The sequence below is a fragment of the Halichoeres trimaculatus genome, unplaced genomic scaffold (assembly GCF_033239565.1).
Source record: "Halichoeres trimaculatus isolate MK-OKI-2021-1 unplaced genomic scaffold, fHalTri1.1 fHalTri1_scaffold_20, whole genome shotgun sequence".
In the NCBI taxonomy this organism is placed as follows: Eukaryota; Metazoa; Chordata; class Actinopteri; order Labriformes; family Labridae; genus Halichoeres; species Halichoeres trimaculatus.
The window spans coordinates 26,869,699-26,875,851 of NW_027437198.1; positions in this window are offsets into that span (position 1 = coordinate 26,869,699).

Genomic DNA, 6,153 nt, shown 5'->3' on the forward strand with positions numbered 1-6,153 from the left:
ATTTAAAACATGCAAAATAAGATTTTTTTTTTAAATAAAAGTGTGTTCAAGGTGATGTTATATCCAAAGAGAGGCTAAGTGTTGTTGTATTGTAGTTAGATGAATGTACTACTTCTTATTTAGCTCTCCATTGTTTTATTGTGAGGGTTACAAAGGGGTGGAAAAAACAAAAAAACAAAAAAACAAAAAAAAAAAACAAAGGGGTGAAAAATTTAGAAACAAATTTTTGGAAAATCTCCCAAAAATTGTATTTATTTTTTTTTTATTTTAGCTCAGAGATATAAGACATTTTCAGGGTTTTGTTGCTGAATTTTTTGATTTTTTTTTTTTTTTATTAAAAGTTATTTTTTGGGAGACTTTTTCTGCCTTTAATCAGAGAGGAAAGGGCAGTGGACAGAACAGGAAACACGTCACAGGTTGGATTCAAACACGGGCCACCTCCTCAGACCGCTCGGCCATCTACACCCAAATTTTCTTCTTCTTCTTGTTTTTAACTTAAATGAGGTTTCCAAAAATCATCTTGGTTGAAACAACTTGAATTAAATGCAAATTCATCTCTGTATGAATCACATTTCCAAACACATTTGATCACCATCAGTCACCACTTCGCAAGCTCACAGTGTCTCCACTGAGACCAGGTCTCCAGGGTCCAGAAAGTTCTGTCAAATAAGTTTTGATGATAGTACTGAGGTATTAGATGGAAAAGGTTTCCCTTCTAGATATCAGCCTGATCCTAATCCACACTTTAAATTAGATTATCTGCACCAATATATAGTCTAAGTCTCCATGACAACACCATGTCAGGTCAGCTGATGAAGGTTATCATAGAGAAGAGAGATCTGTGTTTTTCTCTGCTGAAAATAATTTCTGTGATTAATTTTGTAGTGATGGTGGACACTGGAGAATAACTGTCAGACAGAAAAAGGACAGAGGAGCAGAAGAAAGAGAAACAGGAGAGAGATAGAGGACATAACCAGGATTTACTGACGTTACACATTACAGACACGTCTCAGAGCGCTAAATATAGAGGGATTATTTGTTTATCAACAACGCTGGATGCGCGCGCAACTTGGGTGCAGAAGCACTGCAGAGTATAATGGTTTGTCAACTGATGTGGAGGAGTTAACCACCAAAAAACACATTTTTTAACTTAATGTCATCACTTTGACGGACGGTAAACAGCTCCCAGGTTTGTGAAATAGCAGTGAGTGGACAGAAGAGATCAACAAGTGGACGAACGTTTTTAGCAGAGAAACCTAGCGTGTACCCAGAGAGGAAAGACAACTCTCACTTGATGCTCATGACTGTTTTATCCGTGGACACTTATCAGACTCTGGCAGACCAGGATGTAAACATTGTTTCATAATTTTCCCTCATTTTACTTTGGTTATAAAATCTGTTTCTGGTAATCATGATTTATAGGTTCACTCTTTATTTACTGTCCATATTGAGTCCATGTTTGGTCAGAACCTCAGCTCCAAACCAAATTTTTCATTAAATAAGCAAAGTCAAATCTGTATTTTTAGTATCAGCAGTTATTATTTCTTGTTTGCAGTCAAACCTGTTAACTCAGGTTGGATAAAGACGGCACATTTAATAACACACACGCAGATGTCGCTGGTGTATCAGTGTAAAGTGTGACCCTGTTAACTGGTGACTCTCTGCCGTTAATCACGGCTGACGTCGGCTGAAAATCACCATTTAGCATGGTCGCTATAAACACCGAAACACTGGTTGCTCTGTAACGGTCGAAACTTGACAAAAGTTGCTTCTATTGTGTAGTATTGTTTTTGACAGCAGTCCACAGAAAAAATGTAAATTTTGATGCTTCTAACAGGTTGAATTCAGTGTTTAAGAAACACTAACTCGTCTGAATGAATGGAGCTAAACACTGCTTCTGGGGTCGAGAGGCGTGAGCATCTTTATGATGACATAGACTGAAAATCTTTCTATAGACAGCTACTAAATTACAGACAAACTGACAGTTAGCGTGTTTTCACGTTGGCCAGATACGTCGGAGCACCGGGTTGCCGATAGCACTACATATAGCCGACTACTACAACATTTGCTTGATGTCACGTTTCAAACTGTGGCGCTACGTAACTGTACTGATAAATACCTTACCTCAGTGCGTTGTATCCAGTAAAAGTTGACTCAAACAAAGAAAATTTGTTTTGATCTGATCTCCATTTAATTCCGAAACAAACGCACGACTCGCTAAAAGTCATTTACGACAGTGTGGGTGAAACTCAAGGCCACAAGGTGGCGAGGGAGTGCAATTAAAACAGATCCTCCTCATAGCATTGTTAAATTAACAAATGTTCATCAGAATTTGGACAAAACTGAAATTTTCTCCTGATTTTCTTTACTTATTACAATTAAATCAGACCTCCTTTTGTCTTTAAATAACTTAAAACAAGACATTTTTCTGGACTGGTCAGGTGAATGTGGCTCATATTGAGTATATTAGGTCAATTTTTATTTAAAATAAGACTAAAACATTTGATAAGATTTCAGTTTTTATAGTGTAGAAGCTAACCACTGAAAATATTTTTGCCTGTAATCATGAGTTAGACTCAGATTTAAAGAATTTCACCAAAAAGTTAAAAATTTAAACGTGAATGAGCAGGTTAATGCGGTTTATGTAAATTCCCATGTGAATTTCTCAACCCCATCCTATAATCATGATGATATTATTGTTTAGGAAACAGGAAGTTGTCAGTTGGCTGCTGTTGGGGCAGCAGAGGAGTGAAACTTACTGAGAGGTGGAGGCTGAGCTGCAGAATCCACTTTAAAGCTGTGATCTTTGTACGGCTCAGGTGGAGTTTCTGGAGTTCAGACAAAAAAAGAAAACATGGATTCACAATTTTTTACATTTCTCCAGATAGATGTTGATAAAACTGATCTTTAACCTGAATCTTAAATGACTCACTCTGGACCTCAGAGAGGTGTCAGACAGGTTGACGTTGGTGTTAATGTTTACGTCTCTCTGCTGTATCAGGAGTCTCCAGGAACCACGGGGACCGGTCTCAGAGCTGATCCTGATGAAACACTGACAGGATCCTCTCAGCGCTGACTGCTTCTTAATTATTGGCGCTGAGACAAACACAACATTAGAGCCACTTTACAAACTGAACACTGGCTGAACTCTGCTCGACACAGAGCTGAAAATCCGTCCCTAAAGCCCAGCATGGGAGACAAATTACCCCGAGCAAACATCCCCACCACAAACCATAATCACTGCTTTGCCTGGCAGAAATGTATAGTGGGAAAAGCGTCGCTCTTTTATTTGTCTAAATCTTCTGTTCAAACACACATCAGTCATTTCCCCTTTGTCCTCTCTGTTGACTCGTAAACGCCGTGAATAAATCTGAACTTTTAAATTATTACATGAAACGGAGCAAAGCCAGCAGTCTGATTGGTAGTTAGGGTCATTTATCAGCTTCACACGGCTCGAGCTGCGGAGGAAGAGAGGATTCCTGCTCTGGCACGGCACCCATGGGAACAGAGGGCACGAGGCTTAGGGCTGAAACTCTGGGATTGGCAAACTGTGAATGTTCAGAGAGCGCAGGGATCAGCGGGAGTTTGATCTTCTGTGGAGGAGGGAGATGTTTATGCATCAATAAACCGTTAGAGTGTGAGTCAGATCTGTCTCTACATGAACGCTGCAGACTGGGGGAGACTTTTAAAGTCTCATTTCAAGTTAAATTGTCTGATTATACTCGAAATAAACCACTTCCTGTTGCAGCAGCTTTGTTTTCTTTGTCCATTTCTTGTAATCTTTTTCGTCACTCTGACTTTGTATGGTTCATTTTTTGGTCGTGGACACCAAACTTTTTGTGGCTTCAGTGATATTTTGTACTTTTTTTTCCTCCTGTGTTTGTCTTGAGATCCTACATGTAACCATGGCTGCATTGTTTACATATGAAATCAGCTGTTAGCAGCCTGTAGCATGTCAATGCTAACTGGTGCTAGGCCAGATGTTCCCCACAAGGTGAGGAGAAGGAGGTGAGTTATTCTTTGAATAACTTGATAAATACATTTTCTGGACTAGTAGTTGAATTTGGCTTGTTTCAAGTTTAAGAAAACATTTTTTACTTAAAATAAGACAAATAAAAAAAACCTTTAAGCTTCCTTTACGTTTGCTAATATCTACAGTTATGTCCAGTGTTTGTGAATTAAAATATGTGATGTGTCTGAGCTGTGTGTTTACCATTTAGTCTACACCCTGTGAATGTTCTTTATAAAGGATTTTCTGTCTACACTGCAAAAAAATGAAATCTTATCAAGTGTTTTTGTCTTATTTTAAGTAAAATTGTCTAATTATACTCGAAACAATCCACTTCCTGTCGCACCAGCTCTCTCTTCTTTGTCAATTTCTTGTAATGTTTTCGTTATCGTTGTATTTGGAGTGGATCATTACTTTGTACGGCTCATTTGTTGGTCATTGACACCAAACTGGTTTTGTCTTCAGTGATATTTTACTATTTCGCTCCTTTTCAACTTAAACACATTCACCTGACCAGTCGAGAAAAATGTTTTATTTTAAGTTATTTAAAGACAAAAATGAGGCCTGAAATTTGTCTGGAGATCCTACATGTAACCATGGCTGCATTGTTTACATTTGAAACCAGCTGTTAGCAGCCTGTAGCATGTCAGTGCTAACTGGTGCTAGGCCAGATGTTTCCCACAAGGCAAGGAGAAGGAGGTGAGGACGACGTGCTGGTTCTCAGGTGTGAGCTAAGAAGTGACGACATGGACCTGTCCTTCCATCCATCGTTATTGGGAACGTAACATCTATCTCCAATAAGATGGACGAGCTAGCTGTGCTAACCCAGCAACAGAGGGGATACCAGAGGGCAGAGTAGCAGAGTAACATTTCTCTTGTTCCATTGGCAGATTTTTTACTTGTTACAGAAATTCAGACCTAATTTTGTCTTTAAATAACTTAAAACAAGACATTTTTCTGGACTGATCAGGTGAATGTGGCTCAGATTGAGTCTAAAAAGACATTTTCTACTGAAAATAAGACAAAAACACCTGATAAGATTTCAGTTTTTTGCCGCATAAGGCTCCTTGAAAACTGATTTCATGCCTCTTTTCGTAACAAAGAGCTTTTTTTCAGCTCTACATTACACATTTTGTGACTGGACTCTCTGTTTTGAGGCTTAAATGCTGAATAAAGTTGCCTCGTATTGAACAAACTGACCTCCCTCGTGGTGAAATCTGCAGATGAATCAGAGAAACGTCAGTCCTCGCTCAGCTAACAGGTTTCAGAGGCTTCTCCTGTTTACTGATGCATCATTTAGAAACATCACTGAGCTGTAACGGCTCCATGAACGTCTCTGAGCTGTTTTGCATATGAGTGGTTCAGCAGCAGGTGAAAGATTACAGGAACATAAACACCAAACTGCAGATGCTGAAACACGTCCTGAGGCGGTTTCTGTGGCTGATTATCTGACGCTGATAAAGGATCCAGGCTGTCCATCAGACTGTTTCCCAAACACAGAGGCTGCATGGCGTGTGTCGGTCTCACCCTGAGTCACACTTCAAGAGAAACGATCAGGATCTACCTGGCTTCAGTTTACATTTACAGTCAGCTGCAGGTTAAAGGCCAAAAACTGGAATCTCATCAAGTGTTTTTGTCTTATTTTCTGTAGAAAATGTCTTTTTAGACTCAATATGAGCCACATTCAGCTGACCAGTCCAGAAAAATATCTTTTTTTCAAGTTATTTAGAGACAAAAATGAGGTCTGAATTGCTTGTAGCGAGTAAAAAAGACCTCATTTTTGTCTTTAAATAACTTATAGCGAGACATTTTTCTGGACTGGTCAGGTGAATGTGGCTCATATCAGGTGTAATTAGACATTTTTTACTTAAAATAAGAAAAACACTTGATAAGATTTCAGTCTTTTGCAGTTACTCTACATCTGCAGAGAGGATTCAGAAGTTAAAACATCACCAGAGTCCTTAGCGAGACACTTTGCAACAATATCTATAGGAAAAAAACTCCTAAAGTGAAATAAACCCACCAAAAAATGATGTGCACTTCAATTCTTGTAAAATCCAACATTATAAACTCAAAAAAATGAACTCTATTCAAGTGTTTTTGCCTTATTTAAGGTAAAGATTTTCTTGTCATACTTGATATTT